At 48.5% G+C, this 23616-nt stretch overlaps 1 long non-coding RNA gene across 1 annotated transcript; it reads left to right on the forward strand.

Moving 5' to 3' along the window:
- Positions 1-5657: 5657 nt before the first annotated feature.
- Positions 5658-9742, forward strand: LOC128078919 (uncharacterized). Its single transcript, XR_008205919.1, has 2 exons — positions 5658-6040; positions 6304-9742. It is a non-coding gene; the product is annotated as an uncharacterized LOC128078919 (long non-coding RNA).
- Positions 9743-23616: the final 13874 nt, after the last annotated feature.

A 23616-nucleotide genomic window follows, 5' to 3' on the forward strand; every position in this document is an offset into this window, starting at 1 on the left:
AGAGCATTAAACAAGCCATGAGTGATTTACAATAAATTGTGTAAAGAACATCATAGGAGTTTCATAGCACGAGGAAATTACAGCTGGAGCAGGGTGAGGCGCTGCTTAGTTCTAGTTTCCTCTTGCATTTAGTTGCATTCAGCTGGAGTCCTGCGTGGGCACTGCTTGTGCTACCTGCATGCATCCCAGACCCTGAGCGCTTTGCTGCTTGATGTCTGAACCCACACAGCACTGCAGTGTTTTGCCTCTTTGGTTACACTTCCTTACCTTGTGTTTGCTGCCCAACAGTTGTCTTTGAGGGCTGGAAGAGAAATGTCAAACCACTTAGTGTGTGTAAAAGGCATCTGTTTGCTTCCCCTCTGTGGATGCGTAACGGTCCCAAATTAAATTATTGCTCATGCAAAGCATCTTCTAATATATTCAGCCCATACATATTCTGTATATATCCCTGTGTACGTTAAACCCCCTAATATATTCATCTCCTTGACATCATCAGCTTGGGTAATTCGTTTAAACTATTAGCAGCTATTTAAAAGACTTTTTCCCCATAAGATTTGGTTCTTAGTGCAAGAAAGGTCATTTTGTCCACTAAATTAGTGAGTCTGTACCATCAGCAGTTTGCCTCAGTGATTTCAAGTATTCTGTCACACCATAAATGCATTTACCAACAATAAAATCAATTAGAATAATTTTACCTCTGATGGGGCCTGACCTACAGTGAAGTCATTTAAATGAACAAATTCATTTTAATTCATTTTAAATCTACTCAGGTACTTCTTTAGTTAAATTGTGCTTTATCTCCCTTTAATTTTCTGTTGTCTTCTGCGTGGAAGAATAAATTGTCTGCAAGATATCAGATTCTTGCAGCCTTTAAGGTTTTAGATCTGCACCAAAAGTGTTTTTGATACTGGCAACGGGCTGAAAAGTCATTATTTTTGTCTTGTCTTGCCCATCTAATAAACAAGTGGGAATGTAGCAGGCATCTGAAAAAGCAAAGCTCCTCTCATTCTCACTGCATAAGGCTACAGAGTCATCAATGACGTTAAGGAACATGAAATTTCAGCTCTGTGGAAGGAAACGCTCTTGCTGCAGCAAGCAAAGTTATCCAAAATGCAGATGGGAAGAGCATAGGTGCTGATGAATGCTGGATGGCGTTCAAATTGACCACAGGTCCAAGAGGAGAGTTGCCAGTAGGTATGTAAAGGCAGAGCAATGGGACAGCAAGCCTCAAGCCAGCCTGACTTTGTTCTTTCTTTGCAGGGACAATGCTCTGTATCTCTGGGCTTTTGGTGTCGGCTCCCTCTCACCAAGCATGTGTGCATGTATGTGTGTAAGCACTGTGCTGTGGAGAAGAAGGCATAAGCAAAGGGCAAACACGGAGACCAACTTCTCCCATTTCAGGTTTGCCTTCCAATAATTTTCACTGAATCAGAGAATGGTTTGGGTTGGAAAGGACCTCCAAAGGCCATCTGGTCCCTCTCCATGCACTGAGCAGGGACACCCACAGCTCCATCAGTGCTCAGAGCCCCATCCAGCCTGACCGTGGGTGTGTGCAGGGATGGGGCACTGCCACATCTGGGCACTCTGTGCCACTCCTCCCTGCCATCAGTGTATTATCGTGCCCTTATTTTGGGGACATTTTCCAAGAAAGCACTGCCTGTCACTGCCAACCTGGTAGCTCCTCTTCTGCCCTGCTGGGGCTGTTGGATTTGAATCAACTTCACGTGGAAATTATTTTTAACAAATATTTCTTATGGAAATATTCTATTTACAACATGTGCTAAAAGCATAAAACGTGAGAAGGCAGATTTGGGCACTGTATTTTTATTTTATTTTTTTTTTCCTCAAGGACTCGGAGAATATTTTGCACAGTTATTTTAAACAGCTTTTATATTTAGCAAGACTAAGCATGATACGAGAACTAAATAAATCAGAGCAGCAAACACAACAGAAGAAAGAGAGAAGCCACAAAGCAGGTTTTGAGCCTGTTCAAAACATGTGGATTTGGAATACGTTTGCATTTGGAAATGCTGCATCTCGGTAGCAGTGCAGGTGGGTGAAGGGTTTGAAGCTTTGTGCTGCTCTAACACGGCACTGAAAGCTGACAGGGATGGAAAATTTCTGGAGGATAATTGGAACTGAGGTGGAATGGAAGCATCACAGCGTGCTGGTCCTGGTCAGGGTTTAGGTGGGATTTGAAGCCTTTGTACTCATTGCGTGATCCTGGTGGCTTTCTCCAATCTGGCAACTGAGAGCCTGTGGCTGCAAAATGCAAAACCCAAGATGTTTGCAAGATGCCCTCCAGGGCTGTTATGGGGATAGCAGCACCTTGCAACTCACTTTTCAACAGAAGGCCAGGGAGATGAGGTGTGGACATCAGAGCACAGGGCAGGATGGAGGCTGAGCACAGCAGAACTGATGGAAAAGGAAGGGGAAGGGCTGAGATGGGAGTGCAATGGGAGAAGGAGCCCTGGAGGAGGTGAAGTGTTTTCTGGTGCTGAGGAAATGACAAATTACTGGTGAGTTTGTAAATCATAAAAGTAAAAATATAACTCTGGCCGGGGACCTATTTATCTATCTATTTTAAAAAGCATTTTAACATCCATGTATTTTTAATTAAAAATACATTTTAGCACCAGCACAGCCAAACTACCACAGTGCCAATCTCCTTTTTTGGAAATTTTTCCTTAGCATTCTGAATTTATTACAAATTCATTGTTTCTAATACAATTTTTCCCCTTCTCTCGTCAATTTATTATCTGTTTTTCATTTCCCTTCTCTTTTGTTAATCTTTCTAAATAACTTTAAAGTGGTCCTCCATCTATTTAGCTAAATGAATTCACTCCACAGATACTCATTATTTTGAGAATGATTTATGCAAGCACTATTAGCTAGATTGTTCCTTGTTTGAAGGTTTTTCTGCAATCAGAAGAACTCAGATTTGAGTCAGCTAGAATGAGATCCAGTGGAAAAAAAAAATTATTACATAAAGTATTCAGCACCTCCATCAGACTTCGCACGTGGGAGGTCAGCTCACAAGGCATAGAAACACAAAGCAGCTTTCTGCTGTGGGTCTGACCCACTGATCTCATGTTAGCCTGGGAAATGCTATAGCATCATACTCCAAAATTAAATCAGATGTTGGGGTTGTTTTTTGTTTTTCAGCTGATCCTTGCAACTCTACGGGAAGAGGTTCTGTGTCGCAGTCACAGTGGGGTGCAGACGTGTCATACAGAGGAGCAAGAGCCAGGATAGCCCTCACTCCTTAGGGTCATTGGGGGGTTTACAGCCCTTGGGAGGCTGTAGGAAAAGTGGGAGGGGGAACAGTCCGTAAAATTGGCTTTATGAAAAATACTTGAGAAGACTTGGGGATCTTTCTGCAAAGTCCTATCTTGTCTGTACCAGCAAATAGCTGCTTTGCACTAAATAAATGAAATGATGAAGGTGACGAAGGGAGTGAGGTTAGATGCCCTCAATCCACAAGTAGGCTGTGACAGAGCAGATCTGCTGTTTAATTTACAGCAGCATTGTGGCTGCTGTAGCCGAGGGAGCTGTCTTGGCCCGGGTGGCTGCTGCCTGTGTGATTTTGGGGCAGCTGTGCCCATCTCCAGCCTTCCCACCTCATGTGTGCTCTGGAGTACAGCCAGGTGCGTGCCAGTGGGGGACGATCTATGAGGGCCAGTTAAGAGCATTACACATCCCATTAGGGCAGCTGTGAAATTGCAAGCCAAGTGCCCATTCAGGGTATATACATCCTCAGATCAGTATTGATCTTGAGATTTCTGCTGGCTTATTAATGACAGCAGTGCTGTGGCCAGATCCTTCTAGCTGGTGTAGAACTGCAGCAGCTCTCCTGCTGCCAGCGCAGCCATCTGGAGTAAATGGAGCAGGATCTGCCCTGCTCCTTCCAACTGCCACACGTAGGTTAAGTAGGAAGCATGGGAGGGAGGGAGTGTTTTTCCAGCAAAACGTTGTCTCTCTTCAGCAATGACCACCATTGGAGTTAATTCATCTTTCGGAGGATGAGCCAAAATCCTCACTGAGGATTGGTTTGGGCCTATTTTTTTGCCAAGCTTCATCAGAATCCTCTGTTCTTGCAATAAAAGTCCCTCTCAGTTGCCATCGTTGTATGGAGTTTATTAATAAGGCTCTTGGCTTTAAATACTCTCCATCAGACAACAGGTTAAGACCTTGACATTGCCATGCTCAGTATATGATGCCTGGCCATGGGAAGCCTGTCTGCAGCCCAGGCTCCCCGCAGCCCCAGCCCAGACAAGGACAGTTGCAGGGGAACGGCTTTGAGGGTGGATTTGTTGGCCAGGGGAGCAGCATCCTGCTCTCTGACATGGGGCTGGAGGGAGGCAGTGCCTGGTTTATGGCCTGGGCAGCAGAAGCTTGGCCTCTTCCCACTACAGTAGAACTCCTTTGTTCCTTCAAAGGTCATTTTCCTGAGCAAGGTAATTTACGAGTGGAATTCAAGTTGCTCAAGGAGAGCCACACCAACTCGCAGACAAATCTTCCCTTCCTACAGTAAATTATGATTTGCCCTAATTATCCAGCATGGAAACTCCAAGCGCAATCTCTCCTTCACACCATCGCTTTGCAGGCCCGTGTCCTGCTTGTCAGAGGCATTGTTTGTTCAATAATAAAATGGCCACATACTGTTAATCACAACCTGCAAACATGTAATAAAACAACCACCAAACGCGCGTGTGTAAAACCATCTCCTCACTGGCCCCATTAGGCTCTGTGCTTTCTGCTCGGAGAGCGGCATGACCTCCCTTTTCAATCAATTCCCAGTTATTAACCATGAAGAATAGCATTGGGAACTGCATTTGCAAATTGAATGTGGGGGTATGGACTGAGCTCACTCTTCAAAAGATGCCAGTGGAAGGGAATGCATCAAGCTAACATTCTTAATCTCCCTTTCCCCTCTTTCCACCTGCGCTACAGACGGATATAATTTACCAAATTTGAAATAACTTAGAAGAATCAAACTTCCTAAGCAGAGTTTTGAGGGGACAGTGCCTGTAACGGACTTTCTATTATCTGTTTATTCTGATCCCTCCGAGCTAAGCCCTTGAGAAGATTAGCTACTCAGCTAAAAATCACTGCTGTTTAAGAGCTGATCTTTATTTATTAAAACGCTCCGACCTCTAACTTGGGCTTATCCATTTATTTATTCAGACTAATGAATTAATGCCCCCGTGGCACTCGGGGGGGGCTGCGGGACCCCCATGGGAGTGGGGTTGGGTGCAAACCTACAACGCCGCGCTCAGAGAAAAGCACAAACGGGGGGCTGCATCCGCCCCTTTGGGGTGCGCGTTCACGGGGAGCCCGGCGGAGGCGGAACAAACCCTGTCCCCTCCAAAAAAAAACAACAAAAACCAACCAAGAAAAGATTTGTAAGGCCTTTAGGGGAGGGGTCCGCCTCCCCTTACTCGTGAGCGTGGCAGCCCGAGAGGATAGGGGGGGCAATCTTCCTTCGCCACGCATCGCCCGGAGCCTGAACAAAGGTACAGGGAACGCAGCGCAGCCGTCCGGGGGAAAACATGCAGCCGACCCCCCGGGGCTGCCCCGGCTCCTCCCGGCCGCCCGCCCCCGCCCTGCCCCGCCGGGCTCCCAGCCCCCTCCGCCTCCGCTTCTCTCTCCTCCCCTCTTCTTTCCCTCCTCCCCCGGTAAATCCGAAGTTTCCTGTTAAGCACGGGCGAAGCTTTGCAAAGCGGTTGCGGAGCCGCCCGCTCGCTCCTTGGGATTACCGTCGGGAGAGACTCCGCTCGGCTCCGATCGGCTCGGGAAGGGCCCCCGCCCCCGCCACCTCTTCTCCTCCTCCTCCCCAGCCTTCCTCCATCCCCGAGGGCGGACGCTGCACGCCGAGCCCCGGTCTCCCCCCCGCCTCCGTTGGATATACGTTGTCGTTGGGGAGCTGTGTATGGAGGGGGGGGTCGTCCGCCTTCCTTTGCCCCGATTGCAGCCTGGTCCCATGTGAACCGCACGGCACGGCTATGCTCCTGGGGACACCGAGCTCCGCCGAACTAAGGTAGGACCCCACCCCCTTCCCAGCAATATTCCATCCCTGAAAATCTAAAGGATGGGTGGGAGCACCCCAGAGGAGGGTGATGGCGGGGTGGGGGCACGGACATCCAGCTTCCCTTCTCGAGGGTGGGAGCGGCCGCGCCCGGAGGCGGCTCCTCGCCCCACACCGCCCGGCTTTGTTGCGGCCGAAGCGGCGGGGCCAGGTGGGAGCCGCGCCCGGCGCTGCGAGGGGGCTGCAGCCCCTCACCCCCTGCCCTTGCCCCGCAGGTCCTGGCTGCTACCATGAGTGATGGCGAGAGCCGAGAGCCGCGCCCGGCCGGCGGCGAGGTGCGGGTGCCCATCACCGTGCCGCCCCGCCGCCCCGCCGAGCAGCCCCTGGACGATGCCGGCTCCGTTCCCAGCGGTTCTCCCAGCCGCGACCCGCCGCCCGACCTGGCCTCCGAGGAGGAGGAGCAGGTGCCTTACCCGGCTCTGGCACCCACCGCTTTCTTCTGCCTCAAGCAAACCACCCGCCCGCGCAGCTGGTGCCTCAGGCTGGTCTGTAACCCATATCCTTTCCCCGAGGGGCACCGCACCCCGCACCATCCCCATCCCACTCCCGGAGCCCCTTCCCGTGCCCGGAGCACTTCACCAGGGTTCTGCATCCTAGTGCCCAGGGATGCTTGGAGCCCTGGGGTCCCTGCGGTTCCCTCTCTGCACTGCCCTGGTTCCCATTCCCAGGAGGAGGATGTGGGTCTGCACCCCCTCGCTGCAAGAGTGGGACACGTCAGTGTGCATCACCCCCCATGTATAACCCCCTGCCCTGGGGAGGAACACGGTGAGGTCTCAGCTGTGGTATGGGGCAGTGGGATGAGGTGCTCCGGTGTCACAGGGATGGGGACAGCACCGAGTTGCCACCCGCAGAACAGGGAGAAACCCTTCAACTTCGCTTCTCTCCCAGTCCGGGTGGGAGGGAGAGAAGTTTATAGGCGACCTCGTATTTATTTGAGACGCGGTGGGGAATTTCAGACAGGCGCTGACCCTTTTGCTGTTTATATAAGAGCTCAGAGTGCATGTGTGCTTTCTCGTGGCAGAAAAATGGAGCGGGTCGGAGTTTGGGGAGGGCACACACATTGCTCCTAAAAACTCCCCTTTGCTTTTGTTCTTTTGCAACTTGCAGGCAGGGAAGGAGGAGGGAGTGCAAAGCTCTGCATCTTCCCCCGTCTCCTGTGTCCTTTATCCAGTTTATTAATGTTAAATAAGAAAGAGCAGTCTGTTCCTTTCAGTTGTGACATACGGGAAAATTGAATTTTACCCGAAATGCTTGTGTGAAAGCTGAGAGTTGTCAGTCTGTCTCGGTGATCTTCAGAAGTGAGCTTTTAGCTGTGCTCCGCACGTCAGCTCAGCAGCATTGACATTGTGCAGATAATTAATGCTTTTTACCTCTACCCTGGTACCTGCCTGCAGCTCACTGCCTGCATCCTGCCGCCGCTATTAAAAGCATTATTTATTAATACTGTTAGTATTGATCTCCTTTCAGTTAACCAAAGAAACCCGTGTGCATCTGAGATCGCCGCTTTCCACCACCCGGTGAGCGGTGTCATTAGGAGGAATTGCACAACCCTCCTCAGGACGTTGCCTTAATCTGTAAGGAAGAGAAATCTTGGAGGGAAAAGCCCATGGGTTGTTTTTTTTTTTTATGGCCTTGAGCTTCCCCTTGTTTCAGCTGGGTTCACGTAAAGTTGCGCAGAGAGATTTCTGCTTTATGCTTTTGCAAGAAGGGCCGTGTGTGTATTGAAGGGAGAAGGAAACGAGCAGGAGCTGTGCACAGCAATGCTTCGGCCCTATAGCCAATAAACGTGGAGGATAGTTCTGTAATTAAAAAAAGTGAAGTATCCATTCCATATCCTCATATCTGAGGCAGAGCTGTTCCCACAAAGTAGATTATCTCCTTTCAAAACTTTGGGGGCTAAAGGAGGGTGAGGCCTCTCCCCGGGCTCTGGCAGCAGCTTGCTCTGGAGCATTGCTCTGGGCTCAGCAGTCTTAATGCACAGGTGCTGCCAAATTAACCCACAGCTGATAGGAAGCAGAGTGGTGTCACCTCCCAGCCAACAGCATTCTAGGGAAATGGGTTCAGGTGCGCTTGTGTGGGTGAGGTTGTGCTCTTATTGTTGGGCAGAACTTTGTGTCACAGCATCTTGCCAAAGAATTCACAGGAGAGCAAATTCCTTTGTAAAACTTAACTCGTGTGACATCATATCGGATGGAAATTGTGACTGTTGGTTCACAGTGAGGCAGAAATCTAATAAAAGCTCATAAGCCCCTTCTTCAGCATTACTGCTGTCGGAACTGGCATGTTTTGGCTGGAACAGAACAACGCTCGTGACAGGGGTCAAGCTCCTGGCTGGGATTTTTCCCCACCTCTGTCTCCTCTTGCCCACCACTAGTCCCATGTGCTGCAGTGAGAAAGTGTCAGCCCTTAAATTTCTTGGTGAGAGTGTTTGCAGTGCTGCTGGGTGTGCTTTTGGAAGCTGTGCGGAGGAGTACAGAGGTGTGCATCGCATTGGGAACTGGGGTTGAGTGCGTGGCAGTGTTGGGCTTCTCAGGGATGGATGCCACTGCTGAGGGCTGGGGAACTTGGAGAGATTGGAGGGCTGAGGTCCCCCCATAAGGACTGAGATCTCTGCCAGTGATGTCCCAGGGGAAGAAATAACTTGAAGCAGAGGTTGGAAGCACTGGGGGGTTTCTGGCCAGCCATGCAGTTGTGGTGACTCTTCCTGCCTATGTAAAAGCACAGATCCATAAAGCATGATAATTATCTTTAGGTTTGCATTAAAATCTCCCTCTGTTGCAGACAGAAGGGTGTAACTGTGGAGTTCTTAGAATCTTGTGTCTGAGGTGCATGCTTCTCTGGGAAGCACTGAACCTTTCTGTAAAGCGGGTTTCCTCCTTCAGTGCTGCTTTTTGTTGTCCTTTGCATTCTTTGTGATTGGGAATGCTGGGGAAGTTTTCCCTCTGAGCCTCTAATGCCCCTGTCCCCCCTGTCCCCGGCTCATGGGGTATTTCACAGCGTGGGGTTCATTGTTTCTATGATATTCTTGCTCGGAAACTTGCACGCCGCTATGCAGAAAGCCTTTATTTACCCCTGTGCTACTGCGTTGTCTGTCTGCCCAGCATGCCTCAAATCCTGTGGGTGCTCCATCCTGCACGACTGGGGTTCTGTTTCCGTGTAGGCAGCTCTGTGGCATCTTCCTGGGGTTGACACCGCAGATCTGGGTGCAGGAGCATCCTAAAAGGAGACGCCGTTGCAGCTCAAGAAGTGCTGCTGAGTGCATCTCCTGGCTTAGGGCAAGCCCTTGTCAATCCCACATCACTTGAACTGCAAAAGCAGCCCAGCCGCTCGGAATATTTGTTGTCAGCAGAGATAGCGCAGACCTGTGCCCCGGAGCAGGTGGAATCCCACACGGCTCAGCCAGAAGCATGGTTCCCTCTGCAGCTTAAGCAGGAGGGGGCTGCTGCCAGGCTTAGGAGCAGCTAAAAAAAGCCCCTGCCTGGTCCTTAGGGGGACAGGTGGGGCTGGGATCAGCTTACGGGACCGGGAGCGTGCCGGGCTGGAGGCATGCAGCCACCCCAGGGCTGTGCATCGGGTGCTGGAGCAGCAGGCAGGAGGTGTGTGGCTGTGGGGTCGGTGACGGTACTTCATTTGGAAGTGGAAAAATCTCCCCCCCCCCCCCCCCCACACACACAAAAAAAACCGCACATGTTTATGTATTAATAAAAACACCAAATTTCGCCAAGAAATGAAAGCGAAAGATGTGCATGGAGCTGATTTTCACATCAGGGAGCAATAAGCAGAGAGTTGTGACCATTAAAGTTTAATCACAGGAGCGGAACGCCGGGGCTCCGTGGTGCTGAGCGGCTGATTGTTGTCAAACTGTGTTTGTGTGTTGTGTTGTGCAGGCATTGGGCTTTCATAAGCGATGACTGCAGCTCAGGAATCTCCTTCCCAGCTCAGGCTTATCTCCAAACCCTGCTCCAAGCAGGAATCCATGTGTGTGTGTGTATATATATATATATATATATATATATATATATATATATATATATATATATGATGGGTTGGAGCAAATACACAGCTTGGGTGTAGCACTTGTGACACAGGCAGTGGTCAAAGCTGAGTTCTTTGCTGTCTGGTGTTGTATTGTGTTACCTTCTGTTATTACTGACATTATTTGCTCTTTTTTAAAAGATATATAATTGGAAGCAAACTTACTTATTTCTCCAGTCCTGGATCTCCTACGTGGGTTTATTTATGGAGGGCTGTGGGTGGGATGTTATGTACTTTGTGTGCATGTTGTGTGGCGCAGAGCAGGATTTGGGCGTTGAGACCCTGCGAGGTCCTTTCCTGGTTATTCCCAAGCTGTCAGCCCACAGCAGCCCCAAGTTATGTATGTATGTATGGAGCTGATTTTTTTTTATTTTTTTTTTCCCTTGAACATAATGTTTTGCTGTTGCTAACATTTGGACCATGAAGTGCCGATTCGTGCTGTGCCCATCACTGGGTGCCCCTGCTCCCCATGGATGCTGGGTGCAGCAGAGCTGTGCTGGGAGGGCAGGGTGCAGCCAGCTCTGTGCATGCACTAGGGCCAGAGCAGCAGCAAGGAATGCTGCTTGGTGCCCCCTGGCACCTTCCTACGTGCGTGGCTGGGAAATGGGCTGCAATCCGTGCTGGGACCTGCTTTCCATCACAGCCCCAAGTGGCAGCACGGCTTCGATAAGGCTGGAGGAACTTTGCTGCTTTGTTCGTGATTCATAAAAACATTCCGTGATTCATAATAGGTTGAGTTCTGTGTGCCTTCGTTGGAAAAAAAACCTCCTGTGATTTATGTTCTCGAGTGGTTACAGAGCGTGGCGGTGCCAGCGGGGTTGCTGTGGGACTTGGCTCTGCTCTCCTATTTGGTAGAGCCTCTGCTTGCATCAAACCTGATTTTTTTCCCTAGTTTTTATTATATTTTCTGAAGCGCAGCTCTTTGCAGCGCTTGCTGGTCGCCCTGACATCGCTTTGGGGCAAACCCAACATTCCCAACAACATCCTGCGTGTTATTCCAAACCAGCCCTCAGTGCAGGTGTCTATAAATACACTTGGATGCTGAAAAAAAAATGTACTTTGTGCAAAATGATGTATGTGATCTGTGTCCAACGCTCCAGTTCACGCTGCAGCTCCGTGCTATGGACAAGGCCGAGCTGTTTGTTGGGTGCTGCTATGGATCCAGCTCTGAGCTGGGGCTTGCAGTTGGTTCATTCCTTATTGCATGAGCAACGTGTGCTGGCTCTGTTCTGCTGCAGTGTTGCAATTTGTGGCTCGGGGCTCTGCGCTGGAGCACACGGAGGTGTGGATGTGTGCGGCTCCCGTTGCTTTGGCAAACTTTATTTGCTTGCGTTCTGCTCCGTAACCAGCATGTATCAGATGTGAGGAGCTTTATCAGAAAGCCTTTGCTGCTAATCTGGCTTTATTCAGACCATACCCTGACAAGTGCAGCGGGAGGCTTTGAACTAATCATCGTTTGTCATCTCAGAGTATAAATATTGCTGTTAAAATATTGAAGCGTGCCGTGGAAAAACCTGTTCCCAAACAGCCATTCTTCTGGTATCATCCGGAGCTGCTGAGCACTCACAGAGTGCAGGGAGAGGTGCAGGTGCAGCACCCAGCAGCATCTCCTGCTGAATGGCAAGCAATTAGGCACGGCGAGGGAGAGAACTTTGCAAATTGTGACTTGTCTAAAAATATGCTGTACATCCACATGTGTTTTTAGTTCCGCTTATTTTGGCTCTCTGTGTTGGCTCAATACAGCTAATCAAGAGTTTAATCCCGAGCTTCCTGTTTAATGTCAACAGAAACTGGCTCGGTTGGCACCCGAAGTCCGTGCTTCCCTCACCCTGCGCTCCTCAGCTCTTGCTTTTCTCTGTGAAATGCCCTTTGTTCCCATCTGCCAGCCAAGCTCAGGTTCGTGGTTCAGCAGTGGGAGTTCCCATCTCTTGCGAAGTGACTGACATGCAGGTATAGCCACAGATCTTCTAGTGCTGGAGCACAACATTGGGATGGCTGTGATTTCGGGCAGGCAGGTGGGGAAGCTTGGTTCCTGCTTTCAGGATGGCTTTTGTAACAAGGGAGTTTGGAAAGCTAATTACAGAAATGCTTGCAAAGCAGATGGGGGATTTTCCTTGTTGTCTTGCAGTGAAGGTTGCCGTGTGGAACACCTGTGTGTGCTCGGGAGTGTGAAGAAGGGAAAGCAGATGGGGCTGGGGCTGGTGCCCAGGAATGGGAATGTGAAATTGTGGCTGGTGGAGTGAAGCTGAAGCAGAATCAGGAGAAAAGGAAAAAAAAAAAAAAAAACGAAAACAAAGCTCATCTGGGCAAAGTAGATCAGGAATATAAATAATGAAAATAAAATCAGATTTTTGATTTTAAAAACGTAATGTTCTGTAAGCTGTGCTGCAGCCATGCTGCTGCCATTCCTCACGCTACCACCAGCCTTGAGTTGGACAGTGGGAGTAATTTCTTCTCCAAAAGGACAGTTGTGCACTGGCACTGCTGCCCAGGGGGTGGTGGGGTCACCATCCCTGGAGGTGTTAAGAACTATGAGATGTGGCACTGAGGAATGTGATCAGTAGGCATGGTGGGGTGGGTTGGGGCTGGGCATCTCAAAGGGCTTTTCCAACTTCAGTGGTTCTATAATTCATCTCTGTCCCTATTGCGTTTGTGCTTTAGTTACAGGCTACGCATGCAGTGACTCAGAGTAGAAATTTGTCCCAATATTGTCCCAAGCCAGGTATGTCTGAGCAGGTTTGATTCCAGATGCACTTAGAAAACAACTGCTCACCCATTTCTTCCTCATTTCTTAACCTCCTTAGTGCTCCTACAAGAGCTGGGTGGTTCAGAAGTTAACTGTGCATCTGCACACAACTTACTATACCCACCATTCACTGCGGGCAATCATTACAATTCTTTCAGTGTGTTTGTGTGTGCTTTCCCTTTGCTATTAATTTTTTAAAATTTATTCCATGTTGGATATTTCCTACTGAGAGATGCTGACTTGTTGCAGTAGATATTAATAAACGTTTCTTGTGAACTGTAGCTGTTTCACAGGCACTACTTTTTATTTTCAGGCCGTAATTTATAATGCTTCAGAGAAATTCATTTGCTGCTTTTTGAGGCACTTAGAAGCTGCATCCCAGACTGCGCTTTGGTTCTTTGGTTGCCTTCAGAGTTCTCACCTCTCAGATTTGATGGGAACCAATGAATGCAATTTCAGTTTGCAGTTTCTTTACAAGTTGGCCTGATGCATTGAGACCACGTGTTTTTTTCCCAGCATGTTTCCACGCCAGATCCACCATTCACTGGAACAGGAGGCACTGCGTTTGCCCTATCTCTGGTGGCATGCAAGGCCATGGATGGGCCCTGGGCAGCCTAGTCTGGTGGGAGGCAGCCAACCCATGGCAGAGGGGTTGAAACTGGGTGATCTTTGAGGTCTGCTCCGTCATAAACCATGCTATCCAGTTGAACTCTGCTGATTAATGGCAGCAGAAGTCCAGAGCTCAGAGTCAGTGCTATTTCCTCATGTTGAGGAAGAGTTTTAGGCAGTGTGGGGCTTCTCTGCCTCTAGATGTTTTCCTATTTACCATCTAGCTGTCTCTGAGACGTTCTACTGTATTTTGGTGTGTTTTCTTAAATAGAAAACTAGGTTTAAGTTTATAATTCAGTTACTCTCTGAGCAGCACCTTCCTAGAGCCATTCAGGTTGCAGCCAGCTCCTGTTTACCTTTTCCTTGGCTTCTGTCACCTACATTTTTAGTTTGGGGCCAGCAGCATCCACCCACCTTACTGGGAAGGAAAAGATGAGATTTATCCGATGGGCTCTGCCTAAATGACATCTTTGGAGTAACTCCATTAGAGCAACCAGGATCGCATTAGTTTACAGTGAATGAACTCTGAATCATGTTTCTGTGTTGGTTGGTTGTTTTAAATTGCTTTTACAGACAGGGAGCACTGTGAGTGCCCACGGACAGAGCTGCGATTAGTTTCCCCTGGATTATGCACAGAGCTCATGATCTTGTGCCCATGTAAATGAGGAAGAGATGCAATATAGCCCCAGCCCCACGTCTGCATGCCACAAACACTTGGTGGGCTGCATTCTTATCCCATGTTCCTCCCTGAATTCGACCCTCCTGGGCCCCCAAACCATACCGCAGCAACCTCTGCCGTTAGCGTTAAAGCTCATGCAAGAAATATGTTACCTCTATTTGCACAGATGTTTTAAGAGAACTTGAGCTCAGATTTTGCCCTTAATTCTTAAGGTAGCATCTGGCGTTCATGTCCAATCCGTTAATCCTGCTGGTGAAGCAGCGCTGTGATTTTAAATGAGATATACCTTTAAGTGAATGTTTAGCTTTTGGGATGGTGGGAAAGTTATGATGCGATCTCCTGTAATAGTTAATCCTAAGATTTCAGAAAGCCTAAAATCATTGGGATGTGAGCTGGATTTTTGAACCAGCGGTCGGGAGCCACTGGGCTGCATAGAGGGGGAACTGGGAGAGAACTGGGGCTGAGGTCCACTCAGAGCTGGGTGGGAGTCAGAGCTCTGATGGGATGCAGCTGTAAGAGACCTTTTCCTCTTTATTCCCAGTAATAAAAATCTGCACTGAGCCCTGTACCAGGCGGGCTAGTTTTGGCAATGGATTAAATGCATGGATTTGGGATCTAATGATGCCAGTTTCAACTGACAGATGGAAATTCACAATGCTACCGGTATCTTGCCATTACTGCTCAGCAGCCGGGCCTCTGGAAGCCATCCGGAGAAATAAGAGAACTCTGTGTGCCCATCTCTGTGTCACGGTTCCTTCAGGCAGTGAGTTCAGGCTGGGCACTGCTCTGCGCCTGCTGCTCCCATCCTTGTCCTGCAAAGCAGGAGAAGGACTTGCCAGATTTTCTAAGATTCCACAAACCTTGTTGCAGAAAGTCAGCCAGAAAGGATGGGATGTGGTGGTTGGGACATCTGTTGTGTTCCAGAAGGCTGGAGAGTGCCACGAGCTGTGGGTGTTACGAGCAGGGATGCCTTGGGACTGGTTGTCCCTTGGGGCCATTGGCACACCCAACTCTTCAGTTCCCCCCCAGTGCCCATGTTTCTTGTGATTTGCTGTTGTTCTGATGCAAGGGCTTAAGCCCTCTGAGATTTGTGTTGGAAAAGCAGCAATTTGCACAGAGCTGCTGTCTCAGAGGAGCTGCAGCCCAGGTTTCTTCTTGACGTGGCTTAGGAGAGGAAGCAGCAGCAAGTTGCTGCTGTCCCTTGTTGGCGATGGCAGATGTGGGGAAGGATGAAGAGCTCACCAGGAGACAAAGCAAACTGCAGCATTTGGTACCTCGCATGGGAATTCTTCGGGTTCAGTTTTCAGGCACAGATGATGGAAAAGCAGAGGGACAGACAAAAGCAATGTGTGTGTGCATGTGTGATACATGTCTGTATGATACATACAGAATACTTATCTGTGTGTACCTGTGCTTTTGTTCCTAGTGGAGTAGACTTTGCGTTATGTATTTATTTGTTGCAAAGGAATGGAAGCCCTTCTTGTGCAGCTTGATAGCAATCAAGCTTATTCCTTGGTTTCTCCATGAGGAAGTATTCAGATGGATTTGGAGGTGTTAACAGAAATCTGAGCTGAACTGACTGAAATAATGAATCTGCGAGAGCTTTGTCATTGACTGTGGTTCCCTACCATAGAAGAAGCTCAGAGAAGGTTCAGCAGGAGACAATGGGTTGGCTTTGGAAAAGAAAACAAGACTCGATTCTTTTTCTTTGGCCCCATGTTCTGGATAGGTAATTCCAATGCCAGCAAGGCAGATGGATCCAGGAGCAGGATTTAGCCCTAAACACACTGTGTATCCCCAGCCTCTTATTACCAAGCCCTTTTGTAAGTGTGTTTGTGCGGAGCCTGTAATGGTATAATGTACACTGTAATTTTGTTGTTAAATCTGAGCCACTTTGGCATGGTGGGGACTAGACAGCTTATAGCGATCGGAACATTAGGGCTTATTGAATTTCATAGCCTGGGGGACTGAACCGCACAGAGCAGCTCTTGTAGGGGGAAAAAAAAAAAAATACCCCATCTATTTCTCCTGAATTTCTTTTCTGGATTGATTTTTTTTTTTTTTTTTTCTCATTTTACAGACTCGGACTTCTGGGCACAGAGGGTTGGGAGAGATGCCAGTGGTGGGAAACAAACCCTGGGATGGTGGTGTCCTATGAAGTAGCCTCTCAGGGAAGGAGGTTTGGATCTATTCCCAAAGGCGCTGGGAAACGCCGCGTCTGCTGGGGTTTCCTTCACCTCCCTTCCCAGTAGAGGCTTTGGTTTCATCTCTCTCAATACTGGAAATGAAAAAGAAGCCAGAAGGGCTTTCTGGTTCTGATGTGGTTGCAGCATTTTCCTTTTGTCATTGATCTCAAATGTTGTTTCTGCAATTCCAGGCATACACCTGTGCTGTAACCACTTCTGCCATGCTCTCACAGTCTGCTTAGACTGGGAGAAACTTGGTCATTGAGGGCTAGGGTTACAGAAAAGGACAGGTTTTCATTACTGGGAACTTAGCTAGATGCTCGTCTCGCATACTATGGATTAGCTCCATTTTTGTGATCTTGTCTGAGTGTTTCTCGCATGTATGAGATGGCTCCATCCCCAACCCACAGCTCCACACACCCATTAAGATGAGCTGAAATCTTACTGTATTGCTGGAGCAGGGCTTGCCTGGAAAAAATCAATGCTCGGCCATAGCCAAGGGAGGGTCGTCCTAAGGCTGTATTTAGTCTGTTTTTACATTTTAAGAAAAATTAAACACATCTCTTATTGAAACTTCCCAGGCCCTGCTGAGTCATGGCTGTTTTCTTGGTGCTCTGTTGAGTTTTTGACAGGCACCTACCAGGCTCTCCTGTATATGTTTGTCAGGGGGTGGAGCTCACCAAGCTGCTTCTCATGTGCACAGGCAATCAATTATGGAGCCTATTTGCTGCTCTGTTATTAATATTTACAGAGCAGCACTTGCATTATAAGAGCAGATCATGTGCTTGGAAAGCTTCAGGGAAGAAAGGTCATCATCTTGTAGAAAGAAAGAAAGGAACCAAAGCCAAGAAGCAAGAAGGTGACATGTAAGGGGCCAGCAGCTGAGGTGTGAGACACAGGTTGACAGTCAAGGTTGAGGCTGGGGCTGTAATTCCTCCTGTGAAGCATCACCAAAATAGTTTATATCCCTGTGAGCAGAACAGAACTTCTAAGAGATGGGTTCTAGAGGTGAGTACCAATTTATGAAGCTGTGCACTGCATATGGTCAGTGTTCTCCAAATGCTCCAGGACTTCTGATTACCCCAGTGTTGGCTTGAGGAGGAGGGGCAGAGCTTGGGAATGATGGAAAGGGAATAACTTAAGCTGAATCGCAGAAACCTTTGGATGTTACGTGGTCATTGGGAATCGTTTCTTGCTGTGAGCTTTTCTGATATTTTCCTGTTGCTGCTTATCTGAGACCAGTGGGTACCATATGCAGGGAGCTTCCACCACACAGTCCTCTATTGCACTGGTGCATTCCCACAGTCCCATTGTGACCTAGCAGAGCTGCTCATTTTGGTAAGGGCTGTAGAATTTGCCCTTAAGCAAGACAAGAGGCATCAGTTAGGCAAAATCAATCCCCTGCCTGCTTCATATCACTTTGTCCTGATAAGCTGTCACTTTGGCTCTTAACACTGCATTTGAAAGCACATCCCTGCTCTCCAGGATGGGTCAATGTCAGCAGCAGTATCAGCTGAAGGATGGATTTAAGCCTCCAGCTCGTCACAAGAAAAGGGAACGACATCTGAGGCATCACTTCTTGGCAGCCTTTGGTCTTTCACAGGTTGGAGAGAAATTTGGTAGGCTAAAATATCCCTGAGCCATCCCTTTTGGTTTAATGGCACTAATAGGAATTGTGACGATGAGGAGCTGGAAGTGTATGAAGGAGACTCTGTATCACCTCATGGCCGTACCTGGGGATACACCAAAGCAAACAGGTCCTTGGATGTCATGTCAGGGGGTCACATAAGGACCGAGTTCAGCTGACCTTAACCCTGCGTTTCCTGGCTCTGCCTGATGTAAGCCAGACCTATTGCCTTGTTTGCACACTGGCTTTGCAGCGGGGGTGATGGATTGCAGTGTGAGCTTTACCACCCTTCATCGCTGCTTCCTGTGCTCTTTTGGCCTGTTATGTTCAGTTCAGTCAGAGTTTATTATAAATAACTTCAGATAGCTGAAATATCCCGGGCTCGCTTCTTTTTTTTTTTTCTTGGCAGTTGCAGAGCATGAATCGGCTTTGAGGTTATTGAGGTATTTTAACGTAACATTTACAGCCCCTATCTATACAAAATGTGACTTGTGTTTATAGAAGTGTGCCTTTAACAGTCTCTTATCAAAACATATGGGACTCTACAGTTGGATGCTGGGGTTCCTCTAAAGCATTCCCCAGACAACACAGTTCCACGTTACATTGTCTTATGATGTCTGGAGACTTAACCGAGTCTGTTCTGCAAATACAGTTGTGTGTCTTTCTGTCTGGCCCATGATGCTCGCCTCTCCTCCTCTGAGCTCCCTTATCGCCGAGTCCCCCTTCGCCCCTCTGTGTCCTTGGCAGGCAAGGCAATGTCACAACACAGAAAAGCACGTCGTGCTAAATAGGATAAGATATCAGCAAAATGGAGCGACAGGCTGACATCACGATATGTCTGGGAGCAGGAGGTTGTGAATAAGCCCCGAGAAGTGACGTTTGCATTTTTCCCTGCTGCAGATCTCACAGATGTTTTGTTCCAGGTTGACTGCTCCTTATTTACGTGGCCAGAGGCTGGGGTCAGACTGGGCTGTAGGTCACCAGAGTGTAAAACAGGGAGAGCTATCCTCCCTCAAAGACATCAAAAGGAATGCGTTTGGCCCTATGAGTGTGTCCTCATCCAGTCCCACGTTGGACACTGTCCAGGTTTTATGCAGCATCAGAGGGCTCTTGGTGCAGTCTGTTACCGCCTGTTGTTTCACAGCAGGAGGACGGGGTGTCCACTAGATGCCCTCTGCATTGTAACACCCAGACCAGCATCCTTAAAGAGTTGCATTGTTGTGTTGCATTTAATAGGGCTGCCAAGAAGAACAAGATCTATTGGGCTCTCGTTCTGCAGTGTTGTTTTCTTTGGTACATTGTGACACGTTGCCCTTGCTGGAGAGCTGGAGAGCCTTCCAAAAGCTTCACTTTCTCATTCAGAGCCTGTCCAAGCTTCTATCCTGAGCTGCTGTAGTCTGTAAATTGGAAAGAAAGTTTGAGCAAAAATTGGCCTTCCTTTGGAAGCTCTTGTCCTCTCCAGCCCATAAATTTTAATGGGAATTGGGCATGCTGAATCCCTAGGTGGCTATGCAAATCTCAGCCTTTTCTGAACCGAATCACAAGTACTCAAGCCTAAAGTTCTTTCTTATCCTGGTGTCGGGTTTGAACCTTGGTACTTGAGTTTGTATCTTATGGCAATTTGTGAGAATTGATCAATTTATCTCGAGACATTGTTTGCAGAGGCTCTGGTGAGTTGAGGAGGATAATGCTTTATGTCTGAGCAGCATTATCTAAATTAAGTAATGAAGTTGTCTGTCTATGGGCAGTCTGGTTTGCCTTTCTGATGGGGGTAGATGCTTTGATTTATGCAAGTTCACAGACTGGTAGCCCAGGCCTTGCTGCAGCTGTCAGGGGGAAGGGAGCCTTTAGAAGGGCTGAGAGTGGGTGACCCTATTGAGCCACCCCTTGTGAACCCACACTGCAACAGCTGGCAGCCTGTGGGGCTGATGGCTCCGTGCAGCCCCGTTGGATTTTGGTAACCTTATAGCAGTGAAGTAGGGAGGCACTGGCTTGTTTTTGGCATTTCAAAAATAGAGTGCCACATGTGCTTGCTCGATGTCCCAGCATCTCCTGGAGCCTGCCTTGCTCTTGGATCTCCTGCCAGCACTGGGCCTGGGTAACCTCTCCCTGATCTTGATGCTGCCTGGTGTCTTTTGGTTGCAGTAACACCCCAGCTGTCGTGTGGTTGTCTGTGGGGGCCGGTGAGCCCCTGCTCTTTGAGTCTCATCCAGCAGGGAGGTGACTTTGCACTCATGTCCCCTGCCTGCACGGTGACAGCTTCTTGGGAGCCATCTGTCCACTAGATGTCAAACCTCTGCTGCAGAAGGGGTGCTCCAGCATGCGGGGAGGTTTCAAACACCGATGACGTGTAGGGAGCAAAAATGGGATTTAAAGTCTGACATGGGCGGACGTCCACCGATGACCTCACTGCCCATCTGGGGAGCGTGCAGGGTTTCAGCTGGCTTTCTCTGCTGACGTATTTCAGGTTAAAGCAGGGTGGGACAGGATTGCTTTTTTTTTTTTTTTCTTTTTCTTTCTGGAAGCATATGAATTACTTCAAGTGAAGTATTTCAAGGGTTCAGTTCTCCTGCAGATGAAGGCTTCGGACTGAAGGGGCTTCGAGATTCAGAAGTAAACCTACAGGGACCCGCTTCTGATCTTATCTTTCTTTTATACCCTTGTTTGTTTGTTGTTTTTTAAATGGGAAGCACCTGCTTTAACACAAATAGCTGTTGATCATCATGAGCATAACTCCCTTGAGCTGTTGCTGGACATGGATGAGGCTGGAGCACAGTCAGAACCTCTGCTCTCATGCAGACTGGATGTCTCCAGTGCTGTTGCTTGCTCCAATTTTACTTATTATCAACTTACAGCAGGAATTTGGTGTTTCTTTTGTCTTGGATCTTACTGTTTCACTTTCATTTGGTTTTCATATTCTTTTTTCTCTGCTTCTTTGCTCCTGCCTGCTACCAAAGACAGGACATAGACCAATTTCTGGTGGTGCCAGGTATGCAGGCATGGATGGAGGTTGGAGCATTGTGTATGTTCCCCAGTGTGTGCCTGTCCCTTAAGGGCTTGGCTGGGCCCCATGTTTGGGTGCCCCAAAGGAAGGGAGAGTGCTTCTGCAAAACAGCAGACAGTCCCAACTCTGCCATGACCCCATTGTGCCAAAAGCCAAACACATCTAGCCCTTGGCAAGTGCTGCTCAACTTGTCTCACAATTCGCATCAATCATGGTCTCCTTTTGTCTTAATTAAGCAAAACATTATGCTTGTGTGTTCCTCAGTGAAAAGCGCACGCAAGATTCCTGTTTGGGATTGTTTTTAGTCTCTGAAATTATTCATGAGGCTGCTTTTCCTGATTTATGACAGCACCCAGCACATCGTCATGTAAATGACTTTTAAATGGAATGTTTCAGCAGTTTTATAAGAATTCCTCATGTGAGGGGAAAATAAACAGTTTGTCATTTACCAGACTGTATTTGATTATTAGATTTGTTACTATAAACAGCAGGCTACGCTTCCTTAAGCTGAAGCTGCCGGAGATGTATGACTTCTGAGAGACATACTGTTAAATAAAAGCAAACCTGATGTGAGAAATCAGCACGGGACTGATCAGCCCCATTCCTCACTGGCCAGATACGCAAGTCTTGGCCAGAAATGAATATCTGACGCTGGGATTAACGAGGCTCTAGATTTTTATGTCTCATTTGAAGAGCTGTGAAAGGTGGTAGACATGGGTTGGGTGTCCTAAGTACATGGTGGAGCTCCAGGCTGTGCTTTAAGGTCAAAATACTTGTGTGATGTTTGAAGAAGTTAATGCAAAGGGGTGAGCATGGCAAGACAAGTGCAGTACAGTAAAACTTAAGCATTCTGTGAGGAGATGGGGTGGGCAGAGCATTTTATATGTAGGCAGTGGCATGGAAGGACCTTCTTGTTGAGTGGAAATGCAACCATGCAAATTCATCAATGTGTTGCTAAAGGGATGTAGAATGCCTCTCAGGCCCATGGGGATTGGGTTAGAGAGGAAAATCTTAAACCAATAACTGCATGGCAGGTTAGGAGCTTCATGCAGAGCTCATCTTCTTCCCTCAAGCTAAAACGCACCCTGCATGGAAAGGAGTTTTGTGTAAAACTGTGATTTGGAGGAACGTGGGGGCTTTAAGGACTGCAAAGAGCATTTGGGAAGTGACAGGACCAAGCTGTGGGGCTGGTTGTGTTGTAGGTGACTGTGTGGACAGGGATGCTTTGGGCCCTCTGCCTGCAATTGCTGACTTTGTGCTTTGCCACAGCGCTGGGTCTGCATCCCCTGTCCCCATGCAGGCGTGATGTTGGCATCTCCAGTGCACTTGGAAATGACTCAAGCACCAGGACAGACACAAAATCGGTGACACATTCCCGTCACTAGGCTCCAGGCAGCTCCATGAACCCATCCCTGCTGCGACGCACCAGGAGCCAGGAAATGTGGGGGATGCGAGTTACAGACAGAAATGAGCAGGGAGCAAAATCAACCATGAAATTGGTAATTTTAGGAGCTCCACGAGGGAAGAAAATGCTTGTTGTTAGACACCATGTAATTGCATCGCGGTGCCCTTGGTTACAGGAGCCAGACAGCATCAGTTTGCTTAGGAGTCCTCACGCCTCCTGACACCCGTCTGCAACAAACATGGGAAACAAGGCTGGAGGGAAAAGATGTCATCATGACATGGACCATACTGTGCACTTGGATGTTTGGGTCCCCAGTGGGTATGGCTCATGCTTGCAAAGGCTGTCCCTGACCTGGCTGAATTACTTGGAGCTACGTGGTGAAGGAGATGCGCTTATGTCTTATAGTATGACCGTATGGCATGAACAGTTCTTACCTAGCTTCTGCTCCTTCTCTCTTGCACGTTGGTGCAGGATTCTCTCAGTTGAGGTGCGTGGTTTCAGATGCTCCTGGGGCTGGTTTGTGGATGGTCACAATCACAGTTTTGTAGAAGTTTGGTCTTCAGAGGTTGAACCGCAGTGTGAACCAAACATAAACCATAGTTTAGGGGTTAAAACCTGTTGCATGGTAAAAACTGAGACTCGAGGAATAGGTTAAGGTTGGATTTTAGGAAACGTTTATTCTCTGCAAGAATGATGTTGCATCAGCACAGGCTGCCCAGGAAAATGGTGGAGTCATTGTCCCTGGAGGTATTCGAGAACTGTGGAGATGTGGCCCTGGGGAATGTGGTCAGTGGGGATGGGTTGGAGTTGGTGTTCTGAGAGATCTTTTGCAACCTGACTGATTCTATGGTTCTCTATAATAAAGGGGAGAATGGTCTGAGAGGTTGTGGTGGTGCGTGAGTGGGCAATGTTTGTAGGGAGAGGCTTTGGGCATGAGTCCCCTCTCCATTGCAGCAGGGTTGGCTGTGATCCTTCACATCCTCTCGGCAGTGCTAAGGTTGGCAAGGGTGAAAGCCAGGGAGGGCATGGGGAGCTTGTGCTTCATCTGTCACGGGAATTTAACTGGAATTAGCGTCTGAGCTGAGTGCTGTGGTGTCAGCTATAAATCCTGCTGGGAATACGGTGTGCGTCTGGGTGAGCTGTCATGGGGCTGGGCCCCTTGCAAGGGATGATGAGCTGCAGGACAGCCCTGGGAGGAGCTCTCTGCCCTGAAATCACGTGTGTTGCTGAGTTTTGG

Source organism: Tympanuchus pallidicinctus, unplaced genomic scaffold (assembly GCF_026119805.1).
Source record: "Tympanuchus pallidicinctus isolate F22 unplaced genomic scaffold, pur_lepc_1.0 scaffold18, whole genome shotgun sequence".
NCBI lineage: Eukaryota > Metazoa > Chordata > Aves > Galliformes > Phasianidae > Tympanuchus > Tympanuchus pallidicinctus.